General features: G+C 40.7%; 1 protein-coding gene and 1 long non-coding RNA gene across 2 annotated transcripts in view; both read right to left on the reverse strand.

Moving 5' to 3' along the window:
* The window catches only part of LOC120325286, a 93,647-nt gene that overhangs the window by 34,109 nt on the left and 31,725 nt on the right, over window positions 1–27,813 (reverse strand). The gene's annotated exons all lie outside the window — the stretch shown is intronic.
* On the reverse strand, window positions 377–17,292 carry LOC120325290. The gene is made up of 3 exons (XR_005567213.1): window positions 16,974–17,292; window positions 1,239–1,351; window positions 377–784 (listed from the first exon to the last, which is right to left on the reverse strand). It is a non-coding gene; the product is annotated as an uncharacterized LOC120325290 (long non-coding RNA).

Here is a 27,813-nt window from a genome sequence, read left to right on the forward strand (position 1 = left end):
CCTTTGCAGAGGGCTTAGAGATGGCCCTTCCCAAAACACAGTCTTGATGGCTGGAAAGAAGGATTTTTCTTTTTCTGGGTGGTTGGGGCTTTTTTTCCCTTTCCCCTTCTGACTTGCATCTGACTTTTACAGTGAATTTGAAATGCAAACTCCTCTTCAGGCCACAGTGCTGAGGGAGTCTCCTCTGCTTGGAGCCTGTAGCAAAACAGTTCTCTGCAGTATCTCATATCTGAAACAGCATTGCTGAATGGGACTGAAGTAACACGAAATAACAGAAAAAGTAATCAAAAACTCTGTTAAATTTGATAAAATCAAGTCAAAGCAACATAAACACTTGCACGTGACACAAACATGCTGTTTTTACACTTTTGGGGAATATTATGTTACTGATTGAGAGCTTCATTTTTATAGGGAAGAAGACAACGGGCTCCCACGCCTGCATCAGGCAGTGGTCTGACTGACACAAGGCATTGCTACTGAGTTCCCTGCTCTCTTCCTCCACTCATCAACCCCATTGCATAAAAGAGGGGAGGAAAGTTTTGGAAAAAGCCTTGTAATCTTACTTCACATTGCTAGCAAAGGAGAAACACACTCACTATTTATGTGCCACTGTCAGATGATCCAGGGATTTTGTTCACTAATTGAAACGAGTCAGCTTGAAATGCTTTCCTTAATGCAACTTTTAGCTGCCATCAGCGCCCTTGTGAGGGGCATTGGTAGGTGTCAGATGTGGAACAACCATGCCAGAGAGGGAGTAACCATTTTCCAAGAGTGTTGTTTCATTCTGCAATAAAATAAGTTACGCTGTTCACAGAATTACCCTTTATCTATCACTTTACTCAGCAAGACAGGCCAATACGATTTCTGTCCTTTTTCTTTCTCTGTACAATTCATTTTTGTTCCTCCTGGAGGTTAGGAAACAAATTACAAATTGACTGGTTTGAATCCTCAACACACCGAGGGGCAATATTGTTTCACTGCAGAACTGCTGGGGTGCAGTTCTCTATTTCAATACGTTCACTTTAACTATAAAATTAATTACTTGGTAACAATAGTAAACAGAAATAACCAATAGAGATCACTGCATTTTTATTTAAATGTATGTTAATACGGAAAAATTACATGCGACAAAAAGATTTGAGCATGTTTAGTTCCATTTGTTCTGTTTTTAGGGCAGTGTTGGGTTTTAACTTTGAAAGGTTAAAAGTTTAATTGGATTAATTTGGTGGTCTACTTACATTATCCAGCAGGGATATTTTGAGCCATTACAGAATGTCTCTTGTGTTGCCTGAGATACAAGCCAATGAAATCGGGATGAGGGTTTGCTCTTGGCCAGAACCAATTATTTCCGCTGGGAAAAAAGATCAATTTCTGATGAGAATTAAAATGAAGTAACAAGGATAAGAATTTGAGAAATTTTGACCTTAGAGTAAGTTAATATTTTCCTTGAAAAAGTTTAAATACAGCCTTTATTTTACACTAGTTTATATGGGAGACTAATAATAATTTCAAAAAAAGGCAATTATCATTGTCTTGTTGAACAGAAAACACCAGTAAATTAATTCTCTCTATTCTGGATGCCACACATTTAATCTTTCAAGTGTGAATAGAGGCTACCAGAGCTAACTTACACTAGCAAAAACTACTCATAGCCTACTCATTGATGGAAAGGGACAACTGCAAAAAAAAAGAAAAAGTTAATAAAGGTGCCTTGAAACAGCAGGGATTGAAGTCTTCTGTCTGTGTGTCCATAAGAATGCCAAATACCCTTTCCTCAGAGTTTACATGGAGTCTGGCATGTCATGGACCCCGCTGGAAGTGAGCTCCTGCAGAAGTGCTGGTACTTCTGCCAACTCAGTCCCAGGCTCTCGTGTAACCTTACAGCTACCACCTTTAGCTGTCCTAGGGAAGAGATCAGTTTAGAGACTCAAACTCCATCAACCCTTCTAGCCCAAAGAATGTCCCTTACTGGCTTTCTAGTTTTCCCTGTCTTTGTTCTATGTAGTGAGAACATCTTTTCTTAAAGAACAACATCTAGGTGCTGGTTCAGTGACTCTAAGAGCTGTTTTTAGCAAAGACTGCTAACTTCTCAGGTTCACAACCCTCCTGCACCGTGTGATTCCTACATAAAAAGCCAGCAAACCATGTTTGGATTCACGCACAGCTCAGATCCAGGCCACAAAGACAGTTTTAGTTACTTCCTGTGAGACCCCCCCCAAGACTCAGCACACATAGCATTTCCTCAGCTCAATCACTCACAAGTTTCTCATGAGATTTTAGCTTTTTATTTCCCTTCACTCTGTGTGAATTTAATCTAATCTTCACTCTCACATCCACTTTGCAGGGATTATGTTCTGTTTTCCAGGTTATTGAGCTTCATTCCCTTCTTGCTTGCTCCTCTCTATCTTCCCTGTTCTTCTGAGAGTGGCTCCACTGCAGAGCCTCCTCCACTAAGGGCTGGGACAAACCCTGCACTGCTAAATTGGGGGACAGATAAAAGAGTTTATGGGTTGTCACAGAGTTGAGTCAAGCCCTCACTGCTGCAACTACAGAAATTTTAATACTCATACATGCCTTCTGACTGTGTGCTAAGATAACAGAAGATGTGAACTGGATGCAAAGGGGTACTTCAGCTGCGTTTCAGGTTTGGAAAGTGATGGCAGAGTGGGATACCATTTGCAATATCCACGGTGGATTTAAGATAGCGACTTTATTAAAATTTAAAAACATCTTTTAATTAACAAAATCTTTCGTAAGCCACCATCAGCAGTGGTTTCCATGGTTGCTGCTATTGGATGTTGCCAAGCACAAAGTGGGGCTGCAGCAGCAGATGGAGGCCACACACTGTGCTGATGGGGAAAGGGATCACTGCTGCCCACCGGGACCCTGGCTGAAGGGGCAGAGTTGAGGCTGGTTTTGTGGCCCTCTGCCCTCGGCAGGGATTACCTTCCAGGAAGGCATCAGGAGAATGGTGCCTCCTTCATCTACCCACTGCTAGTCCCACCGGGTCCTCCTGTAGCCCCACTGGCATGAGATGGGGTCTACACTTCCCGCGGGAGGACAGCCACATTCAGTTCTACAGCCTAGGAATGTCCCCATAGTTCTCTCGTACCAGAATGGGTACAGGCTTTAATTTGTTCCTCTCCGAAGTTCAATCAAACAATCTACAGTAGGTCGACTTTCTGATGGGAACTAAAGGCGATTCTTTAATTAGATTTAAGAACTGCAACACTTGAAGTTAAATCACGCTTAGAAAGATGAAAATTGAAAAATGATAACTAATGGGATTTACAGATGATTTCCTTTAAAAGTAAAAAATTATTATTACACACATGTACCCCAAGGACCTTTCAATAGCTCTTAAAAATATTCCTCTTAACAGCAGACAATGAGAATATATCCACTTATATGGAAAGATGAACAACAAAGCTTCTGCTAAGACATTTTTTAATAAAAGTAAAGATTCCCGGTTATAGACTAGAGCCTGCAGTCCCTTCCACCTCCTTCTCCATTTCAGATTCTGCATTTCTTTAGCAACTGAAAACGATGTCACAGGTAGGTAGTATGGGGGCCACGCGTCTGGATTCTGGCCTAAGCGACATCGATGAAGCCAGCTATAAAAAGGGACACTGAACCCTAGCTCAGTGACATGTAAATAAAGTGAAAACGTAATTTCAAATATCTGTCCTATTACAAAGTAGTATTTCAACCCAAATTTAAAACCGTCTGAAGAACTTAGGACCTTAACACATACTACAAAAAAGCCAGATAGCATTGTTTCAGCTAACCTTCTCATTGTTGTGGATTTCTTCCACAATGCCAGTAAGTGACAGAAATTACTTCTCGTGGTTTAACTGTAGAAGTCAAGGTTCTGCCCCTGAAAATCCAAGCACTCTCTTTTGCATCACATTTATCTCTTCTGACACAGGCCTAAGGCCAACTGAAAAATCCCTGGCAATTTCAATAGGAGTGGATACAGACTTGGAACCTGCTTCATGAGAAAGATCCATTTCCCTAATTAAGTGTATAAAAATTGAAATTGTAAAGATATTCTAGCTGTAACACAAACATTGACTAGTGCACAAAGCTTTTTGTGCTTGCATATCTTTGCTTGCTCAGGTAATTTAATCACTGGGAGATCCCATTCGTTTCCTACGAATGTGGTTTGTGCAAGTCCACTGCCATTGCAAGTGCTAAACCAGATGGTCAAACAAAGGTGTTGAGTGCCAGCATCTATACTGGTGACAGAACTTGCAAACATACCTACTTGAGTATGCTTTGCTTAACTTCAGGCCCTGTCCTTTTGCAGGTGACATATGGAAACTGCAGGGGATGTGATGAAACCAGATAAGAGTCCTTCACTAAAGTACTTTATCATAAGTCAACCATTTGAATAACATCTTTGTACATCTGAACAAATCACTATGTCTCTTACAGGGGTCCCAAAGGTGTTCTGAAAGGAAGTATTTAAAGTTTTCCTTCAAGTGTTCACTGATAACAAAATTTACTTTGAATTTTGTGGCCTTACTTTCTCACTAAAGAAATTAGCAACAAATCCAAAAGGACACAGAATTCTGTTCTGAATCCACAGACCAAAATGAAAATGAGGAGCATGTTTGATGACATAAATATAGCATGGTACAATAAATATACTGGCACAAGACAGAAGGAGGTCAAAAAGCTATCCCCTTTCACACAGATTATGTTTAAAAGTGTTGAACAGAGCCATTAAAGAAAAAAACCCATGATGACAACTTAGCATCTTTTACCTAGCAAGGCACAATTCTTGTGCTTTGCCAGAACCTAAAATTCCCTGGTGCATGCCAGCTCTTTGGTGGCTTATCATATGCAGGATGATTAATGCACTTGCAAGGGATGGGTGCCCTGCCCCTAAAACCACTGGCAGCCTTGGCAGACAAGACAAAACCTGCCTGTTTGAAGATGGAAATCCTTGTCCCTTCAGTCTCTTTAGAGCACAACAAACTGGCAGAAGTTGGCATGGCTTCCCTATGCCTTCAGCAGGGGAAGATACCAAAATCCTGCCACTGCTCTGTGGCAGGCACCTTTTTCCAGTACTACATTTATTTCCAATGAGAAGTTACAAATTTGACATTGCAGCACCAGAACAAACACAGCCGGGGTTTGCCAGGCAGGAAGGGTTGGGTATTTCAGCAGCTTAATGTTCCCGGGTCAGCTGGTAGAGAGAAAGCCGCCCACTCAGGAACCACAAAACCCTGTCACAGCTTTCCTTTTACTCATGTGAACATGCTGAATCATTAAAAAAAGGTCTTGCTTGACTAGGTAAGGCAATATTTGAAGACTCTGGAGAAGACATTATTTGAAAGTTAGAATACATATAATCATTAGAGGTAGCATTGTGATACACAATGTGATTTAGAAACTGATTTCATGCCAGTGCCACTTCAGGCCCAGGAAGAATGCCTTGGTGGCTATCTGGCTATGAGAAAAGCTTATCCATTTACCCTCCTGAAAAACCAATAATCTGCTGTGTAGCAGGGGCTCTGTTGGGGCGCATCCTCTTCATTCATAAACTCTGATAGGGATGCTCTATCAGTATTTTTAACTTTATCCCAAATAATGAATGTTTTCAAATCTGAAGAGCATTAAGAAGCTTTCTTGCTTCTTCTGGCAGCCTGCAGTGCAAAAGTGTTAACTCAGGAATTTACTCTACAATGGATTATAAATGACATTTAGTGACATGATGGATACATCCCGGCTTTGCAGTATATAGATGATCTCAGAATACAAGCCTTTCTCCTTGTTTCACTAATATGCTGCACACAGATCAGTGTTGTCAGCAGTCTGCCTTCAGTATTTTGATTAATACTCTTAACGTGATTTTCTAAATTGAGTTATTGTTCCCATTTCTGATCATACTTATGTTAATAGTGTTGTTTTTGTTTTTAATTTAAACAATTATGAAAGCATTAGTTTGTGACCAGCAGGCTTACTTTCATAGGCTATGTTGTTTCAAAATGAAGGCAAGATTATGAGGATAAAAAATTACTTTCTTTCATTTTTAACTGAGAAAACATCTTTAGAGATTATTTTGAATCTTCTCCTATTCTCCAGTTCATGTCTGTAGTGAGATTTTTCTTAAAACATACGAAGAAGTAGTCATTGAACTCTCCTGTCAGCATGAGATCAGAGGATGCATGGATTTCCCAACCAAGAACCAGTCTAATTTGGTTTTTTTTTTTTGCAATATGCTTCAAGTAAAGCACTTCCAGACTAATGACATCTAACGACCCATTAGCATGCCTTGTAGCTAACACATTCTCACTCAATGCCTAAGATGTGGAATATACAGAGGGTAACTTTCAGCCTTCACGAACTAACAGGGTTAAAGGCACAAATCACGACAGGCTTCACAGGAGTTCAATATGGAGACTAAAATAAGAAAATACTGAAGATGTGTTTGAGACAGGCCCATCGCACATTAACCATGAGAGAAACCCTAACAAGACCATGCTGGTGGCATCCACAGTCCCTGTTAAGCAAAGATCTGATTTCTTTCCATTCCAAGAACTGACTCATGACATCAGATTGCAGTCTTTGTAAGGCCACAGCGAGGGCAATATTACTTTCTATGCTCACTGCACAGAATTTCTATGCAGAAATTTCCTCTCCAGCTTCAGGCATCTGAATGGCATGTTTCACAGTGTCAGCAGGAAATGATGGGGCTGTGCAGCAGAAGGAAAGATGACACAAAGTCTTGAAGTAAGAAGACTGAGGGCCACAGAGATGACTTGACCATAAGGTTCTGGCACATCAAAGACAAGCCATGCTTTTATACATAGAGACAGGAAAAGGAAGTTCCACCCCTCACCAGCCAATACCTAAAACTGTTAAGTATCTTAGTTGTCTCACTGAGAAAGAAAGAGAAAAATGTATTTTGGGGCTGATTTTAATTAATAGTTTTGCAAACTGATACTTTTTTTTTCTATAATCCTTAAGAACAGAACTTTTCTGGAGGGCTGCAGACTCAGAATGAACCATGTGTTAAAAACCTGACGTTTTTCCTCAAACACACAATAAAGAAAGAATGTAGAAATTGTAGGAAAAGCAGTCCCGCTTTCTTCTCCCACCGAGCAGCAACCAACCACTCAAATCACTAAAGAAAACAATCTGCAATTTTCCCCCAGATGAAGAGCACAGTGCCTTTTGATACATATGCACCTAACTGTGGCTTTCTGTGAGCACAATTAATATCTCTAATGCAGCTAACAAAAGCAAAGCTTTTTAAAGACACAAAGCTGAAAAAAGGGATCTAAAGCTGAACAAGTGGAGAGAGGAACAAAACACAAAAGCAGTTCAACGCTTAAGGCAACCTACACACACACCATCTATAGATGAGTCTCTTGCTACGAAATGCATTTATATGGATCATTATCTTCACATGATACCTAGGCATTCCAGAAGCATTCAAGTGACCACATTATGCACGGCTCAGAAAAGCACTTATGTACGCACGTGGGTGGCTTTAAAGAATCCTGAAATTATGACAACGAGATGGGGAAATGGGGGCTTCCCATCCAGGGAGAGAAAGAACAGCAGAGGGCTGGGCCTGTCTTGTCCATTGTGTTGGACATGAAAAGCAAGACTCTCAGATGAAGTTAAAAACATCATTTTAACTCAAGAGGACAGAGGTAGAAAACATCAATCCTGTCCATATGCAAAAAACTTCACAACCACCTTTGCTGTGCAGCTCAGTTCATACAGGAAGAAGCTGGGAGAAGGTAGCAAGAAGAAAATTAAAAAAACTAATGTGGGAAGGGGGAGATGGCTGAATGAGTAAGTTGCTTTGAGAAATCAGCTGGTGATGGTTAGGGCTCAAACAGGAATTTATGTGAGCTCTGCAGTGCAGCAAAATCTGGGTATCACAGCAAATCCCTGAAGAAAAAAAGACAGATGGACTTTACTAGAAGTTGCCCAGTTGTGCCCCTGTGCAGCTTCCTGATGGAGTTCCCACCTGGCCCAAGAGCTGTCTGGACCTCCTTGCCACTGCCAGGCCCTGTATCGTGGTCAGACGAGGGCATTTTGCTACGTTAGCAAATTACAAAATCCTGGAACTAACCTCAAAAAGCACTCCTAACTCCTATGTCACCAACCTCTGCCTCCCCAGTACTTTTAAACTCAATTTAATAGCAACCCCTTAAACAGGCTCCTAAAGCCCGTGCCTGCATGCCACACGTCTGGGGACAGGGACCATCTTTGTGCTGTCACAGGGAACTGGTTCCTGCTTCCCGCTGATAAGGAGACACACTATACATTAATCTCCTTTTACAATATCATATAAAACCCTAATTACAACCTCATGCCTCCACAACAAACACATCATACATTTAATTCATGCACAAATGTCAGCCCTCAACAATTTTTTTAATGTGGTTGAGTTTGTAATTAAGGGTTTGCTTTGTTCGGCAAGTGAAGTATTAGGGCATGACCATGGAGCCCAGCTCTACCACTATTTCCTGCAGGATTTTCTCAGATAAAAGCAAAACCAGGACAACTGACCAGACACATTAAGAAGATCATCTGCATGGTTAGAGGTTTTACAGATCTACAACTGGAACAGAAAACCCTTTGTGAGCCCTGGTCAATAGAAATAACCAGACAAGCACTTCATTTGAACATCTAGCAGATGTTCCAGTCCAGGTGCTTCTCCACGTGCTTCTCTCTCTCTCTTTGTGTCATTTCAAAGATAGAAAGATCTATCTTTTTTCTTTTTACATGTATTAAAAAAACCCCAAATGAACATTTAAGCAGAATCCTTGATGGTAATGCTTAAAAGAGATTTTTAAGTTGGATAACAGGGACACACAACACAGAGTTTAGACCTGTCAGTCACTCAGCCAACAGCAGCCTTTCATTATCCTAACACAGGTCAGTCCTGAAAACAGGAACTCAGAATTCACAAGAGCCTTCTTCTGGGTTGGTAGTCACTTCTGGGTGCTCTTATCTCTCAAGACAATTCCACACATTTATAGTAGGTAACACTGCTGTTACCTAATGATCTTTGCTAGGAACACACATAAACACAGCTGCATGCAAAATCCTTCAAGATTTAATCTCAAAAGACTAACATACCATGTCTATCTAACAACACACAACTAAACTAAAGGCTCCTGGTCCACTGCAGTGTTAAACTATGCAAAAAACTTCCTATTCTTGTTTCTTTTTGCATGAACTACACTACCCTGACTTCAGAATAACAGACAGATTTCCAGGAATTAGCAGATAACAATTCTTTGACTTGTAATGATGTTCCAAGTTGCACAGGTCTGTGGTGGAAACTGGAGAGGAGAGCCTTACATTAGCATGTGAAATAAATTCACTGATTAGGCAAGAAAAATGTTTCAAATAAAGTAGGACACAGAACAGGTGATTTTTCACCTTTACGAAGCCATGGAACAATTTTAAAATTACAAAGTTATCATAGAAAATGGTCTTCTGCAAGATCATGCAATGCAACAAAAATGAACAGACTTCCCATCACATGCAAGTAGACTAACTTGACTATTACTCTTGGATAATTAGCCTCAGAGCTGTAACATATGAAATGAATGTAGGTAGTGTCACTGGAGAGGCATGCAACAAGACATACTGCCCTTGTTAGTCACATGCTATTTCACCCTGTCATATCCAAGGCACTAAGGATAAGGAGGCTTGGGAATGCTTACATAGAAAATATTAAACCATGAATAAAACACTTTGCCATCAACAATGGCAGTGAAGGAGGCAATGTTCAATGTCTGAATTTAAGATCACAAAAACCATGAAGAGCAAAAAAGTCTAATTTTCAAAACCAAGTAATTGAATTAAACCAAGTATGTGGTAAATATATCTTTTATAGATTTTTATCTCATGTAATCATGAAAATGACAGATTTTTTAGAAGTGACAGACTTATCACAGGCTTAATTCCAATGAGCCCATTGGAAAATAAATACAACAGGAATACATAGAAAAAATAATTAGTGTGTAAATGTTTTTTGTGTAAAATATATCAAGCAAGGAAATGTACTTAAGATCTGGATATGAAGCTAAGTTATTGCACGTACAGTGGGGCACACGGGACAAAGCTGGATCCATGCTGTAATGCAGCACAGGTTCAGTACAGACAGCTGCACTCCTTCAAGTTATATGGAAGATATTGGATAAAAGTCCAATCAATGACTGAAGGGGAAGCAAAAGGGAAACACAGGCAAATTAATTAGGTTCCTACCCCAGGCTTATGACATATATTACAGCAGAATTTATTGGCCAAACTGACCAAGGCTCCATTGTCCAGGGAACAGACTGAAAAAGTGCAAGCTTGTATCTCAAAGGCCTTCAAAGTTAAGATTTATCAGGTGAAAAGAACTGAGTAATAAAACAGTGGATGTGGTTATTTCTAGTCAGTTAGAAGAGACAATGACAGTACTCAACCTGCTTAGTTATAATCCATGACAAGCCAATCAGAAATTCTGCATTGAATCTTTCGGGAAATGGCCACCAAGCACAGCAATCTACCAAGATGAGAAGTTAGTTAAACCATCTCTCTCATTAGAATTATCCTGCATCTATCCCCTTCTGCATTAATATAAGTGTAGGTGAAACAATCATTACAAGAGAACAAGTTTCACCAAACCTATTGTGATTTTCCCTCAATAAAACGATTACCTACAGTCGCTGAGTTTTGATTAGAGGACACTTTTAGAGATCGCTGAGATTGAAGCCTGCCAGGACTTAAGCTCAAAGAACAGTATTGGCCTATACTACTGAGGCTAACACAACCCTGAGGATCTAAAGCAGGGCTTAGCAAATGCATGCACAGCACTTTGCAGAAAAGGTCACTCTGGGAGCCAGAGCCTTACATGGAACCAGGGATATAGGCAAGAACTGTCCCTCTTAGATGCCAAGTACTAGAAACTGTCATCCTTTGAAAGCTAAAACAGAATCAACAACATGTAGTCTGATGTTGAGGAGAAAAAGAAAGGATGCTGCACTGTTGGTGTTCTTTTACCACATGCTCCGATTGCTGAAGCCATTGCTTCACAGGTTTTATCATTAACACTGGTGGTCTTTTTCCCCTTCCTTGCCTTGCTAAACATTACTGATAAGTAATCAAGAACCGTTTCTCAAGAAATCTTTTAATTCTGAATGGGTTAACAAATCCAGGCTTTTCTGTTGGCACAAATGCATATTGTCAGTGCAGGAACCCTACTGAGAAGCAGCAAGTCTCACTTTCCACATCCCTGCAACCAGAGAGAAGGGACATGTCACGCTTGCCAGAAATATGTCGGTCTATGAGCATTATGCCACAGTGACAATTGAAAAAACCATAATCAACATTCTCCCTAAAAATAAGGCAATTCAAAAATGTCACTTCTGTTGTCACAGTTGATGTCACTTAAGTGTCACTTGGAGTTAATATTAGACTAATCAAGCCAATTATAGAGTACTTATAGTATTTAATAGGCTCTTGGATTTGACTTTTGATACAAAAATCTGCATATTCCTAGATGTTTTATGAATTTAAAACATTTCAAAGTTCAACTCCAACAGAGTGAGCAGCATGCAAGGTATTGAGAAAAACCCCTCTACTGTTGAAGCAGAAAATGTTATGTTGCATGCTAGCCACAGTAGACTTTTAGCAGTGACTCAACATGAATGCAAGACCTGAGTCCTCTCATGAAGGATCAGGCTCTGCTGCTTAATTTCAGAGGTAGCAAAGGGTCATGGACAAAGCAATGCAGAGGCATGGAGATGCTCAGGCCCAGAGACACCTCCTTCACTCAGTAAGTATCCCAGCTCCTTGTTTGACCACACAACCAGGACTACCTGGTTGCATGCTGCAGTCCCTGGAGATGAGGTTTGCCTGAAAACCGGCATGCTGACACTCTGGAGTCAGAAGTGGTACTTCAACACTCCCACTCATCTCACGAGGAAGCAAAACTGGGCAGAAATTTTTCTGTGACATTTATTTTCTCCTTTCTTTAGTACAGAGGCTAATGAAGAGTTTCATGTACACATAATTGTCATGAACAGCAGTTTTATCTCCCTACGCGGTGTTCATGGTCTAAACACACAAAGAAGATATGCTGATTCTCACAAAAATTAATTGTTGGGGCATAAAACAAGCAGGAGGGAGGGACAGCGGTGTTATTTCCTCAAGGGAGAAAACCATACCTTTGAGATAACAGGTGCCCTTGGGGGAAGGTCAGAGCAAAAGAAGCTAGTGTCAGGAAAGTGACTTTGCCTTTTAATAAAATGCAATTTAGTAAATGCAAACATGAAAGGCAAGTTGGTATAAAGGCGTGTTTTCTTAACTCCTTCAACACCAAAAGACAGCATTCCCCCTCTCATTAGAGCACCAAGAGCAGAGGCCTTGGAAGAGCTGGAAATGAGAGGCTCTACCCAAAGCATTGTCCCCAGTCCTTTCTCACAAATAGCCCAGTGCTCATCTCTCCTGCAGAGGCAAAGGCTGTGCCAGCCTGGGGGTCCCTGTCCCCACTCCTTCAGGTGAGGCTGCTTACAGCATGCCAATCACTTTCAAACTTCTTATGAGAAACAAACGGGTGAATTCACTATTTCACAGAGGAGAAAGAAAAAAAACATTACATTGGCCAGTTTTATTTTAAAAGGGATGGGTGTTTTGAATATTTGTAGCAGTCTTCAGGGAGACAAATGAATGGATCGTCCATGGATAAAGTGGACAGGGGTGTATGATAAAGACATTTATCATGCGCACATTTATAATCTATGTGTGGTTTATAGTATAATTAATCAGCAGTTGTCTCCTATTCTGTACACAAATGCAGCCTCTCATCTTCCAAGGCACATTTGATAACTAAATTATATCCTTCTGCAATCCAAAAAATCTTATCCCTATGGAAGATTCTGGGAGAAGTCATTCAAATTCCCAACCGCGCAAACTCAAAAAGGGCATTGAAAGCACTTGGCCTTGCGCATCCTTGGTACCTGCACATTGAATCCCTGCAGACTCTGAGGCGCATTCACAGCCATTCTGCCACATGTACAAAGCCACACAGAAATACATGTAAGACTGTGTATATCTGCCTTGAATAGAAGAGAAAGATGTGGAAAATTGTATCCTCAGAAATCACTGCTGCTCTTCAGCTCCCAGCACCAGTGCTGCCTCTTTTTGTACTTGGTCCTGACTTTTAGGAGTATGAAGCCAGTCACAGTCCAGAGAACAAGCAGTCCTTGTTTGGAGGTCAGTCAATTAGAAATCAGGAGACACAAAACATACATTTACAAAAACTAAACACAATAGACAATTTTGAAGATTTTCCCCCTGCAAAAAATCTCATAAATCACAAATCTTGCATCACATACAGAAAAGAAGTATTCAGCTCGATGTAGGTCCTCTCTTTGTAATTACAACTTGCCACATTTTCATGATTTCTTACTCTGTATTTACTATTCTGTTTTGCTGCTGTACAGAGTTTCCTCTATTGCAATCAGTGTGGGTGTCTGGAGTGTGAGCTGTTAGATTTCTGCTCCTCCCCTCACATCAACATGCTGGCAGTTATCATAAGCAGCTACAGTACAGATCCTGGTTAGAGGTTTGCAAGATCTCACATAAAAACATAAGAGACACTAGAAGGAAGAATTATTTTTCCCCTTAACAGAAAGTTCAAGGAACATGTACATATGATTTAATGGGAATAAATAAATAAATAAGAGGTGCAAATTACGTGTGGGTTTGTAAACCTTATGTAAGCAAGACACAATACAGTGAAGCATCCACTGAAACACCATTGTTTAAAATTAATTTAGAGGAGAACTCACTGGACTCGGAAAAAGCAAAGAGTATGTGTCATGCGAAAGTGTTACATCTACCTAAAGAAAAGGAAGAAAATATTCCTCACGTTTTGGACATAACCTTTCCCTCAACATGTAAATAAAAAGGAAAACCAAGATAATTTTAAGAGACCTATATGTTTATATATATTTTTATATACTGCTCTATATAAACCCATAGTCGATATTGCTTTGTACACAATCACTTAAAAAAGGTTAACTTTTCAAGAAATTAAGAGGGCAATTAAGAGACAAAATTACAATGATATATTTTCGAGAGAGGCCAAATCGCAGCTTTTCATATAAAGCAGCCCCATATTGCCTTCTACTTTGTTCCCTTCTCGTGGATGCCTCACAAAGCATTTACATTTTACACAAGGGCGCACCCAAAGTTCAGATAAAGAGGAATCCTGCAATTGTTCTTCCCTATTTAGAAGGCATTAAACACACATTAACACAGGATAAAAAATTCTATGTTCTTTAAGCAGCATTAAAGAGAAGCAACGCCTGTAGCTTATGTATTTTTGTGTGTATTTTAGCTGCAAAATACCAGCACCCGGGCGTTCCTCAAAGAACCTGTGTGAATTTTATCAATGGATCATTTCCAATCCCTCCAACATTTCATCTCTGCCTTCAGCAACTAATGAGTTAAAGATGATAAATAGCATTAACAAAGGAAAGAGGATCTTTCCTTTGTTTCCTGAAGAATGCGGAAGCCTGAATTCTGGCAATGTATTTTTATACTCAGCGAAGTTCCCCAAATGGACAATTTTGCTTTTAGCTTTGTTTATTATTGTACCTTAAAAAAATTATGTTTTGATTATCCGGAGGACAATCACAGTATAAAAGTAATTAAAATTTCTGTTTCCTATTACTAATTGTATTTGTGTCTGTATTTTCCCCTTGTAGAAAAATAAGGGGGAAAATGTACATAAAAATGTGCACCAACACCTCAAAATCAATATAGTCTGACTTCATCTCACAGAGAAACTCCTACCAGGAGTATTATATATAATCTCATTCATAATCAGTCACTAAATACCAAACCACCAAATGTGCATCTGAATCACATTTCAGATGTAAAATTTGCCATTGATAATCCAAAAGAGGCCCAAATAAGCCATTCATGCCACAAAAGAAAAAAAAATTGGTTTCATGTTTGTTGGTTTTGTGCAGGACCTACTGCTCGGTCCTACCATCTCTCCTTATGCTGGTTAATGTTCAGGTCTTCAATTAATTCTGAAGGGATTATTTTACAGAGCCAGGAGAAAAGGAATCATTAAGCACTAACAGCAGTCATAGCTTCACACGCCGCCTTCATAAAAAGGGGGCTCAATGATACAAATGTTTCACACATTTGTAACAGAATTTACTGAAGAGACTATAAGTTAGCAAAATATCAACAAAAAACATTGACTCAAGTATCTGATTAAAAACACACGGCATTTTATTGTTCTTTTGAACCTGTCAGTTAAGAGCCTTATTGACCCCTTCTGTAATGAGGGGGCAAATGTTCTGTATTATTCAGCAAACAAAATTACCAGAAGTAACAGACAGCAAATTTTCCCAGAAAAAAATGGCTCTGTTTTTAAAAGTTATTTGCAACTCTACTCACATTTTAAAATTACACACATTTAACTACTTCATTTAGACGTTTTGTAAAATCTGCGCATTCATATTTGAAGTCTAATGGGTATTAGCATTACATTGGAATTCTCACAGAAAGATAAGAGGAAAAATCACTATATTAAAACAGACAACTATCTGCAAGTATAGTCTGGATCTAATAAAAGGGGGAAAGAACAAAGTTTTATATAAATGTGTAGTTTTGCTTTTAAGTATTTCTTTCCTTCTCCAAGTTTCACATACATTTTAAAAATTATTTAATTTCTGCCTCCTAGATCTGGACACTATTAGAGAAAGAAAACATTTGAGGAACAAATGTTATAAATATTTACACTTTTAAAATGTGCCAGATAGTCAATTTATTAACATGTCCATTCACATCCCAATTTAATACAGGTCTAGTAGAAACCACACGGTACCATTTTAAGTGAGACACCTGGTATGTCAGTGCACATTCACAAGGAGAGTGTCTCAGTACATAAAAAGAAGAAAGAAGTACAGCAAAGGTTTTTAAACATGTGGTAAGTCAGAGGCAAATTGTATTTTAAGTTTTCAGTGAATGTGGGGGAAGAGTAAGGTCCAACCACCCTGCTCTGAAAGCTGCCTACTGAAATCCCATAAACTGGCTTATGCAGCACTCCCACAAAAAAACCTTCTCGCACCTCTGTTGTTTCCTTCTACCTGATGTACCCCTATCTTGCTGAAAAGATAGATGCAACCTGATTATCAGCTGAAGGTATTTCTGTAGAGTATACAGCAGACATGCTTCCCTATATAATACGGTATTCCTCGCAGTCAGATACTATTGGTCATTTGCATACATGGTAATGAAAGAATAAAAAGGTGCAGAAATAGCTGTTCTGTCTCTTCCATTCCAAGGAATTACATTACCTTTCTGGCCATTTCTGAACTTTTAACTGTAACAATGCAGATGGTGGAAGGAGCTGAAAAGGATCTGGACCCGATTCCAGGATTTTTTCCCCCTCCTGTCTGTGACAAGCTAGCAAAAGTGCATACCTCTACATTTAAATACAAATAGCAAGGCTATGTTGCAATGCGAGTGCACACAAGGACAGATGTTCACATCTCATACTGGACTGAAGGCAATCCTAGACCTCTATGACATGAACACATCTGACACAGTACCGATTATAGAGACTTTTAAGCCATACACTATGACCACTAATATTTCATCACTGTTTTTGCAGAGTAATCTGCAATTAAAGAAATATCATAAAGAATGAAATATTTTAAGTCCTCCTGGTATAACACACCCTCTGAGTTAAAATACTGACAGCTACAGAAAGAACACACAGCTCTATCTATTCAGAGGCAGCACCATGAATACATTCAATTAAAACTGAGAAGCATAATCTTGAAAAAGGGGATACGGCAACTACATTTCCCACCAGGAGCTGCACCTCACCTCAAGTGATACACTACATGCTCCCACAAGGTGAAATATTTCTTCCTTCCAATGACAAAAAAAATAGCTGCACAGGAGGAAGCACTTACCTTAATTTCTTTTTGGGGGGGGTGGGGGGGGAAATCAACAAAAGAGCCCGGCTCCACCACCTTGAGCAAAAAACACATCTGAGAAGACGGCGGTGAGAGCGAGCAGCAGCAGGCAGCACCAAGGCAGGGGCGACTCTGCTCGTGCCCCCCTTTTTCCGGCAGCAGGCATGACAATGCGCGAACACCCCCTCCACATCACAGCAGGCAACTGTAGCCAGGAGACAGAGGTGCTTAAATTAGAAAACCGCTGCCAGAGGAAATAAACGGGAACCACAGCGACCCCCTCGACCCCAGCAGCTATCAAATCCGGGAAGATATAGTGCACATCTGTTTTACGAGGCCCCCAGGGAGCTCCAACTCCAGCTACTTACCCTGTCTGCATTATTAATAGATGTTAATGGCGCCATTATATCGAAAAGAAGCCTCTTCCTCTTTATAATATGGAAATTCCAAGTTAGGTTTGGTCGGGTTCTTTTTTAAATTAAAAAAAACCAAAAACCCCTACACACCGTGAGGCAGCAAACAGCTTCTTGGTCCTGCTAACTGCAGAGCTGCACCCCCCTCCCTTCACCCTGCCTTCCCCAGTCATCCTCAATACACTGATTTGGTAGACAAAATCGATTCAAGGCAGTAAACAACTGCAATAAAGCAAACGGGCAGACAAAGACTTCCTGCCATAAGGCAACTCCTGAGTACACAATTTTCTTTTTAATAAGGTTCTGAAATTTTTCAGCTAGAGTATATACATTTATTCTAAGGTAAATGATACAGTGTAAAGAACAGCATAAACCCACACCGTTCAGATTTTTCTTGCTTATCTAAATACATAGTTTATTTTTTTCTTCAGTAGAAGTTATCTGTCACCTCAAAAAGTATTATTTAGACTGACTCGATGACAAAGTATCCTCTGTCAAGTCTTTGATTTAGTTGATGAATAAAGGAATGTGATCCTAAGGTATCCCTAGGCTGTGTTTTTGTTAATGCCTGGATTTCCTCCGGGTCCATTCATCCTCAAGGTAGGTGTACTGCAGTCATGCACCAAAGTGTCAAAAGACCTTCCACAAAAGATATTGACCTATTTTAATCTGATCCATGTATAAATGCAATGGAGCTACCACTGGGAATAAAGTGAACCAAAGATGTATTTTTAACCCCTTTATAGCACTGTATGCAGGAGGAACAAATTCACATCAATAACAAACATACCCTCAAAGACTGTACAAGAAGGCAGTTTGCTTTAACTGGATCTCTTCCACTGATGTTTCAAAGAGCCAGGCACATCTTCTCTGCACTTTAGCATTGCTATCAGATAATTTTGACCAGATTTTAAAAAAAAACAACAACAAACAACAAAACAGGAAATGCCAAAACACTAGGCTTCACCTAGTTGGCTTTTACTCCGCTATTCAAGATACCAATTTTAACTCAAATATAAAACCACCTCAACGCCTCAAACTGCAGAGAAAAAAAAGAAAACAGAGCTATCCTTAAAGACGGAAATACCCCAGCATTACTTGCATGATGAAATATTTGCATATGGAGGGTGGGCTGGGGAGAGCAAACATGTCAAGAATCACCTTCTTGTGCTGCAGATGCATGCTGCAGCTGTTTGCCGGCTTCCCTCAAATGAATGAAAAGTGCCGCTAATTCTTCCAAGACAAATGTAACCGATTGGCTTTGTTGCCTGCTTGCCTCTGTGGCTTTTGAGACCACGCAAGTACGCTGCAGACGCGAAATCACAGGGTCTGGCTGTATTAACTGAATTACAGACAGCGCTGATGTGATCATCTTCATCTCTCTCGCGCGCTCTCTAATTATTTATCCAGATCAAGCCTGACTGCTGGAAAATTAGCTCTCTACAGGAGGTAACCGAGCTGAAAGGTTCTTTTTACCAAGAAATGATGGGCTGGCCTCTAGCAGTATATACGCCAGCGTGCAGTTGTAAGGAAATGTCACAAGATGTAAATTTGCAAGTAGATTTCTCATCCTCACAGAAAAAGAAGTAAGACATTTTTAGAAGACATGAATATATATATATATTTACACAGACACATAAAATAAGTAACTGTCCAAATTTCTGACCCTGAACTTAGAAGAATTTATTTAAAATGGAAAGATAGAGGATGTATATTGGTCACATCTTTTTGTTGCTTTACACAGTCAGTCCCGCTTGCCTGCCTATGAACAAGTTCACAGTATTTCACTTGCACAAGGTTTTCACTTCTTGCCAGCAACTGCAATGAGACCAAGTTTCAGTTCCGGTGCTTAAGGGGAGAAAAGACAGCAACATTTTAGTCACTTAATCAAACCAATCCACAGCAGAATGAACAAAGCATAAGAAAAGAGGATAATAGGGTTTTTTTAGGCTCAAGATACTGTTTTAGCCTATAGCAATCTAAAAGCAACTGTGAATGTTTGGGGTTTTTTTAAATTAAATAAATGGAAAATAAAAAGTGTTAAACCTGCAAGACACACAAGGGTAGTTTCAAAGGAATAGCTTTGAAATTATTTTCCAATTAGCAAGACTGTCATTACAAGTCAATTTGCTGTACTGCATGTGTATATGGATGTACACATTTTTAATACACTTTAGTGTACATTTTGGTCCAATTCTAGTCAGATGTAGCCAGCCCAGTATAAATTTTAGTGCTAGAGAGCTTTAACTTACCATTTGAAGTATTAAGCACACAAAACACTGACATTAAAACAGTATGGCCGTATGAAACAAATATGCTGATTTTGATACCTACAGCCTTTGGAACTTAATTATTTAAAAAAAAAAAAAAGCAGCAGATTCTAAGCTGAATCTCTCTGCTTGCTGCATTTGCAGCAGTTTCAGCATGTCAAGCCTTCCTCGATCTTTTAATTGCATTGGGTGTTATGCATGCCAGGGGTGGGTGAGAATAGTTGTCAACCCACCTGACTGCAGAACAAAGAGCATTTTTTCTTCCAGCATTTGTTACTGATGCTTGAGCCACACCCTGCGTCCTTGCAGAACAGGCTCTTTTTCACATTCTCCTTTTTCCTACTCACATGGAGAGACCATTTCTTCCCAATAATAAAATAATACCCATTCTCTGGAATTACTGCGCTGGGTTTCACCTTTTTTTGAATCCCCTACAGGTTTACTTTTACGGGAGGGAGGGAGGCTGCGGGTGCTGCTGCGTGTCCCATAGCGTGGGGAGTCCCCGAGTTGGGATGCCTCAGCATCCTGCAGCCTGGCTCCCCTTGCCCTGCTTGGGATGCTGCTGGCTGCTCACTCAGTCACGGGAGAGGGCACAGCCTCCAGAGCATTCGAGGGCAGACAAGGGAATAATAAAATAAGAAGAAAAAGCCCAAACCCAAAATAATAATAATAAAAAACCAACCTCATGCAAAAACATGAGGGGAAGCCCCTTGTGCGGCTCCTCTTCCCACCAGCCCCAGGCACCTGCCTGTGGGGTCGAAATTCGAAATGCTCTGGGCAGCATTAACCCCTAATAGCTATTTGCCAAACCACGTGTTTCCTATCTCACTCCTCAAATCCTCCAATAGCTGGGAGTTTGCAAGGTTGAACTCCTCTTGGTCTGGGCGAGAGCCCAGTCGTTGTTCCTCCACTGCTCTGCACAAGGACCCTTCTGCCTTTCATTTCTCTCCTACACTCCCGTTAGCACTGCAAATCGTACACAGTGTCTGGTCTCTCCAGAAACAGAGACAAGAACAAAATCCCTTGCAGGTTAGCTACACAACACCCAGAAGCCTACCATGTTTTTTGCAGATTTGTATAAATGGGCACACTCCTGACTTGATCTACTTAGAAAATAAGCAAACAATGTAAAGCAAGATTCAGACAATGCAAGAACTGGTATCCGCAAAGCAACTTACGTTTGTTTTTCCGCCTGTCAGAAAAATTTCATCCATCACCTCAATTTTCTATTCCAAAAAGTCTGGAGGCAATCAAACACCACAGCTTCTAACGCTGTCCCCAACAATCTTTTTATGTGGTGTAGCAACAGCTCGACTGTGTTTTTAGTGGCTACCTACCAGCAGGTAAGCCCTAAGCATCCTTAGCACCAACAAGGCAGCCCTTTCCCTCTGCATTTCCTGAGTCATCAGGGTTACACCTTCTGACCTAATAAAATTAGCAGCAGTGGTGTTTTTCCCCAAGTTTCAGGGCAAGTGGAGTTAAGGAATGGTGTGACTTAGCCTGGATTACTTTTGCAAGCAGTAAGTAGAGGGTTTACTCATTTTTTAGTGTTTCCCTGACAGAGCACATGCACCCAATGTGCTTCCCAATCCTAGCCCAACCAGCCAAAACGGTTTAAGAACGAACAATGCTATGGCGTCTGTGAGGTTTGGTCTAGGGCTTTCTTGTTTGTTTTAAAAAGAGCTTTTGTTCAACTGTTCCTCGGTATTTGATATGTTATCATCCACCAGCCACGCACCACCAAAGGGAAGCCACAGCGCTCTTGGGCTGTGGCTAGATTCTGCGTCAAACAGAAAACTGTCTGACGCAGAATCAAAGAAACTGTTGCCACTTTAACCTTTGAGATGTAGAAAAATAAAACCCTTTTAACTTTTGATCACATGATTCTTGAATAACCAGCAAAGCCAGCTTTATAAAAAAAAAAAGTCTGTATATCCCTGGACACATTAGACTGCCAACTGCTGAATGTTCTCGTTACTATTTTGAAATAGGGTGTGGGTGGAGATACCTACTAAAGCTTTCTACTGCTGCTGCCGCCATTGCTGCTAATTGGGTAGGTGTTTTCAGAAATCCCTGCTTCTGAGGAGCCTGAACTTGCTTCTGCACTTCTTCTGGGATGCACTGAAGACACAAGTTTCTTGCGCCGTCTGTTTTCTGCATCACCACTGCATGGGGATGGATGCTAGCCTGTGACAGCATCCAGATGTGCTGCAGGCACAGCAGCAGCCAGGGAAGAACAAGGTGAGCCATGAAGGGAAGTCATCAGGACTGGGATGGCAACTGAGAAACAAGTGGGCAGCAGATTATGTGACACTGATATAACTGGGCAGGACCTGACAGCCAACATGAAACCCCCCACACTTTTCATGAGACAGCAGATTAGTGGCTTTTAAAGGCACCTTGGTAGTGAAGGCATCACAGTATGGGAGGAGGGACTCACACCGCAACTTCACAGGCTTGCTCCACTGAAAATTGCCACATATTTCAGTCAAGCCTCACGAGGATTTAATATGCAATGGACACACATGGCACAAAATCAGCAGCTTCTCTCCCCCAACCCTCTGGTAGTGACCAGAGGTGCTGGATGTATCACTGGGGCAGTACAGCCACCAGACAGCAGCAGCACTTTCCCAACGCACTCGTCTGTGCAATGCACCCTCCTAGATACCCTTCTGCACTTCAGTGGAAGTGTTTGTGAATTTGCATGGAGCCACTGTTGGATTATCTTTTAAACTGATCAACCCCGCTCAAAATTTAGGCAAATGGGCTTTACACAGTCACTTTTATGTCACTGAAAACATATCTGAAGGAAAACCAAGAGGTCTCCAGAGTACTGACACTGCATGAATAGATAACAAGCCCCAAAATATAAAAGCAGAGCAACACAGGTCTCAATATAAAGAGGTATGTGAATACTCAGCACCTTTCTAAGAGATGCTAATGTTGAACCTGTGCAGTTTATCCATTGTGAGGTGACTTTTTCAGCATACCTGAAAAAGTTGTACCCGCTGAAACCAAAACAAGAAAATCAGTAGATTTTAATGGGAGTAGTAGAATGGAACTACAAGTACCAGGACTTGTTAGTTTTTAGATTACAAATGTGCCGTTAATCCCATTACCATTCAACCTTTGCAACCTCTAACAGGCTATTTGTTGCCCAGCTGGATATCAGCCTCCTGGTACATGGACAACAAGAAAATGCTCCCAGGTTCCCAGAACCTGGTGCACTCACAAGCCCCAGTGTGTCCCCTGCAGCACCCAGGAGACCCACCAGTTCCTTTTTCTGACATACACTGCATCTTCCCTCCCAGAAAACTCTGCTCACCTCCCACCGGCTTTCCCTGGAAGGAATCTTAATCCTGCTGACCTTTCTGAATACAAAACCTTCTGCTCTTTATTTTCTTAGATAATCCCCATCTCAAATTGTGCTCAGGGATACTTATTTATACCCCTTTTCTTTCTGCATGAACATTTCAACTCTCTGTACAAAGGTAACGTTGTTGCTGCAGGTCTTTGGGGGTCTTTACCTCCCTCCCAACCTCCTTTTCTTCCTTTGAAATCACTTTCCTACTTAAAAAAGCCTGCAAGCTGTTTCTCGACCATACCCAATCCTCCCGTCGCTTTGTCAGGAGCGCCGGACTGTCTTTTACAGTCAGAGACAGTGATGATAAATGACAGTCTCCATAATCCAGCAAGTGATGCTGTCCAGGGACGAAAGTCACAGGCAGATGTAGAGCCTTCCCACTGAGCACACTGTGGAGGGAAGAGGGCACATCACTCACAGCAGTAAATCCCATCCATGCTCCAGTTGCTTGGTTCCAAGCAGTGTCAAAGCCCCCTTTGGCGGCTACAGAGCACACAGAGCTTCCCAGTCTCCTCTTGCCAGCAGACTTCGCTTTCACTTAAAACACAAAACAAGGAAAAAAGCATCTTCCTTTCTCCAAAAGAAGGCAGCATGCAACCCTGTACACTCCCCATTTCAGCAGCTCTGATATTGACAGGCAGGTGGATAATGCATTCAAGCACTCTGGGGATCAAACTCTTTATCCAGGAAAGCTGTCCCTGTTTTCTGAAGGAGCCCCTGGTAAGCAGGTTTTGAGGAGTGGAGATTCAAACTACACTTCCCAACTCACTCCCAACCAAAGGGGGTTAGGAAGCAGGAGTGCCAGCCAGAAGCACACTGTGCTTCTTCCCAAAGAATCACAAACATCTTTGCAAATATTAGACCTCACAGCATGCTTGGAAGAAGTCAATAAACACCATTTCTACCATCTTACCCAATTCTTTGCTGAAAAAGCAATGCTAGAGGGAAGCTCATCTATGTGTCCAAGGTCAGGTTTGGCATCTGTGACAGATTGAGCTGTCTTAAGTCCCTGCACATCCAGCCTTCAATCCTAGAATTAGATGCCAAGCAGTGCCACTAACTTTCAAAGAAGCCCATTGAAGGGACAAAAAAAATTTTTACAGCCCAGCTGGAGACTCACTGGAAGATCTGATGAGGTTGTACTTCTGAAATCAGCTGCAACATCATCCTTCCCTTTGGGAATAAGCTTTGCCCTGCTAGTGCTAGCTCCAAACTCCTCAGGCTGTGCCCATCCTCAAAGGCTCTCAGAACCAGTAATATACCAGACCTGGGGTAGGGGGAAAGCAGGGCATCACTCACACTATAAGTGCCTGGGTTTTGTCCAGTTTTCTGTCTGGTCCTTTCTTGGCTCACTTGGACCTGCACATCAGTCAAGAGCAGAGATTTACAAATACAGTCACCAGCATCTTCAGCAATACAATACCTACCACAGCATGCAAAAGTGTTTCCACTGGCTTCCAGTAAACCCCAAAGCCCTCAATGGTGACTTGCAAGCAGAACTAGTACCTGCTCTGGAACAGCGAGGATGACGATCACTTATGAGCAGCTGCGTGACGTATGTGGCATCAGTCACTAACTGCTAGACAGAGACTTTTCTTTCTTTAGGCTAGAGTAACCCTGTTCTGGTAAGTTACCTAACTCTGAATTAGAAAGCAGGCAATAAGAGACTTTTTCATGGTGCCTTTTGCAGACTCTCCTCTCTCAGGAGGACACCGTGCAAGGGGAAGGGGATGCACAGCCACTGCGTGGCCGCCAGCAGGGAATGACTCTGCTCAACTACAGTCAATAGCACCATTCCCCCAGCTGCAGTGATGCCAGTGCCTTTTGTCTCTGCCTTACTAATATTTGTTTTAAGAGGTCTTGATGAGTCAAGCAGCTCAGGATGAAAGCCCATAGCCTGCCGGCAATGTGAGCGAGAACACCGAGCTTGTGCTAATAGAGCTGTTTAAGGATGCCAGGAGTGCAAGGTGCATCTCAGCTTGGCTAATGGGACCACAAGCCAGCAGTGATGACTTGGGGCAGAGCTCACTGCTGTAAGCGCAGCCAAGAAAACTGAAGGCAGCCATTTTCCTGCAACATGGTCCAAAACCGTTTGCGGTATCGATACTTCGATAGTTAACAACAATAATAATTTACAACCTTTTTGTTTTTTCCAGTGGTATTCTAAATCGAGACTACATTTGTTTTCAGAAGCATTCTAATTTAAGTTCACACTTTAGTAAATCCTTAAAATTACCTACTTCTTACTTGTCAGCCTTCAAGACAAACACTGGTTTTCCGCAGAACCAAGAGAAGCCAAAAACTCAGCCAGACCTATCCATCCCCAGATAGGGTCCACAGGGGGAAGGTGTGACCCATTAGGACACCAAGGAACTAGGCCCCAGCTTTGCACCTTCCTGCACATTAAGTCTCTATCTCCCTTCATGTAAGGAAGATGGAAAAATTAAATCTATTCAGCAGGGAAAGCAGTTTTTCACAAAGAGGAAAAACATTTTTTCTCACCTCTACCTCCCTTGTTCATGTTTTTCCCTCTTATGCTTTAAGAAAAATAAATTCCAAATTCATAAAAATTAACAGCATATTGCTGAATTATGAAGGACCATGTTCACTACACAGGACAAAAAGCATGAGTCCACAGGAGCAATTGATGCTTTATATCAGCTAAAGGGGTCACCATTTATTTTTTTATCTTGAAATTGATGGTTTTGCTCTTTAAGTATAAAAATATTAAAATAGTATCAGGCCCTTCAGTTGAAATAAAACAACAAAATCCAAGTCTCTTGGTTTGTTAGAAATACCAAACTTTTTCCAAACCCCCCCCAATTTTAATTGATTTATATGCAAGACAAACACTTGAAAAAAGAACAGACTCCCAGCTATTTTTCCACCCAGTAAGACCCACTGGGCAAACAAACTCATGTTCATTATTTACCTTGGGGCAGGACCCTGACTCCTTAACCAGGTTAAGGGCACTATTGTGTTAATCTTTACATTAGTCCAACGCAACGTGCCCTGTAATTAAACAAAGTAATGTCAATCCCTCTTTAGTAACGGGGCTGGGACAACATGACACCAACCCCCTCCTCCCTACACACACACTGCAGTATAATCTGCCACCTTCTATAAATGCTGCCATTTGTCTTTTCTTTAGATGCATTGCAGGAGTATTTCCATATAAGCCTTATTATAATAAAAATGACAGTGTGACAAACAGCTCTGCAAATAGGTCTGCTGCTCCAACAAAGCACAGACACAACACACTGATTTGCAGAAATACCCCGTATAATTCAGAAGTGCTACTAGTTGATTTGAAATCCAGTAAATTTAGGTGGTTGCTTTATCTTCTTCATCATGATACCTACTTCCTCAGACAAAGCTGAAGAAGTAGAGCATGTGCCCTACTCCCTGCAACTGTTCCCCCAATCCCTTCCTTCTCCTCCCCTCCAATTTACATTGATTACAGGTTTCAAAGTCTTAGAGATTCATTTTTAAGTTCTATTTAAAATGCTGATTTTTACTTGTTTTCTTTTCATCTAGATCAATACTGCTCAGATGATAAATATGTACCGTTTACCACTTACACGTTTTCATCTTAGAACTGAATATCCTACAGTAAGCTTAAGAAAAATCAGTTCCTGTATAGTACTTTCCCCTCTTTAGCCTATTCCCTATTTTATCTATAACACAATACATAAGCCTGAATGTGTTCTATTAACACAGACACCCATTATAACATTCAGACATTAAGTGCAGCAGAAAGGAACTGCATCTCAAAACGTTCACTGCTCATTAAAAAGTTTGTCTAATTTTACGATGACAGCTTTCAGCGTATAGATTATTCTTTGCAAAATGGTGCCCCAGTGTTAAGACATCACCACATCAGCTTTCTCTTCAGTCTTCACCGAGAGATGAGAAGCCACCATTTTCTTTTTGATTCATGCAAATTAAATTGTTTGTCTCTACAGAGAGTGTAAACCACAGAGAATTCTGCATTTCAGTGGCGATACTGTCACCTAGCATTAAAAACAAGTATTAATTTGTAAATGAACCTCCTCAATTGTGTTCAAAGGAAGTAATTAAGCATTTAATGTACTAACAAACCAGCACAAATATTAGTTCTGTTTCCAAGGTTCCTCACAACCATATAAAATTCCCCTCACACTGATGATCTGCAGCAGAACAGACTTCTGTACAACACCATTTTCAATAGATTCAGGCTTACTAGAGTTTTGCACAAGCTATACAATTTATACTGTTTCAAATTTAGCAACACATAAATAGCTACTTACACATATCTGGGACTATTAGACTTGATTTTACATTCTGGAGCATTAAAAAATAACAGCATCTTGCCAGTATCCTGCTTACAAAATGCTACAAATTCTTTAATAATCATGCACTATGTTCAGCATTTTAAAAAAGCTCGAAGTCATTTTTCTAGCAAGAGCATTTAGGAATGCCTTACTTCATTAAAATAAGGTTTTAAACAATGTCTACATTTAACTTACATAATGCACTGGGTTTTCTGTGATTATCTAGTAATTCCAACTATTCGGTAATACAGGAGACTTAAAGCACAGCTTAGGAACAGCAAGATTTGTATTTTCCAGCAACCCTGTGAAACTCTGGTGAAGTTAATTCATTAAACTGACAAGAAAAGAAACCTTAAAAACAGTCAGGCAAAGTAGTTTAGCAGCTGTATACAGGGCTTTTCTTCTATTCGAGGCTTTAATAATTTCAACAGGCACTATTACACAAATCATCTTTCAAACTCTGAATAGCCATGCTGC

Source organism: Pipra filicauda, unplaced genomic scaffold, assembly GCF_003945595.2.
Source record: "Pipra filicauda isolate LSUMZ 115617 unplaced genomic scaffold, ASM394559v2 scaffold91_size2508729_pilon, whole genome shotgun sequence".
NCBI lineage: Eukaryota > Metazoa > Chordata > Aves > Passeriformes > Pipridae > Pipra > Pipra filicauda.